The sequence below is a fragment of the Nansenia antarctica genome, assembly GCF_963989245.1.
Source record: "Nansenia antarctica genome assembly, chromosome: 19".
Taxonomy (NCBI): Eukaryota; Metazoa; Chordata; class Actinopteri; order Argentiniformes; family Microstomatidae; genus Nansenia; species Nansenia antarctica.
The window spans coordinates 17682397-17682874 of NC_137692.1; the positions used below are offsets into that span (position 1 = coordinate 17682397).

Here is a 478-nt window from a genome sequence, read left to right on the forward strand (position 1 = left end):
AACCTTCCCTTTACGGCCACTCATCTGCCTCATCTAACAGACTAACAGAGGTTGTCCATTGGCCCAATCATCCTGCAGACGCATCCTTCATCTCTCCTTATAATAAGAACACATTCTCACCCACCGTCACATAACGGGACTATGACCTAACCCTGATCTGTAAGCCTGACAGTATTACACACTCACATTCTCTGTGTCCCGCTCGTTCACGGTGGGCAATGGTGTCCTGGTCGACATCTTGTGCTTCTTCCAGGCCGCCGAGCGGTGCAGCAGGCTGGGCAGCGCAGTGACGGGGGGACGGGGGGGGCGGAGGACGATCCGATGGAGGGGTGGCCGGCGGGGGGACGGGGGTCCCTACCTCCGCATCTCTGGTAGCCCGTCTCCTGGCTTCACCCCTGCATGCTGCTCCCGGAGCCCCGGTCGGTCGGATCAGGCCGGTGGTCGCCAGGTGCTGTTGGCCGCAGAGATGTGGAAGGAG

General features: G+C 60.3%; 1 pseudogene across 1 annotated transcript in view; it reads right to left on the bottom strand.

The window, feature by feature from the left end:
- Positions 1-237, bottom strand: part of LOC308173951 (serine/threonine-protein kinase MARK1-like) — a 33798-nt pseudogene extending 33561 nt beyond the window's left edge. The window contains exon 1 of the transcript in view: positions 187-237. The product of the transcript in view is annotated as a serine/threonine-protein kinase MARK1-like (transcript). The remainder of the gene's footprint in view (positions 1-186) is intronic.
- Between the last annotated feature and the right edge of the window lie 241 nt (positions 238-478).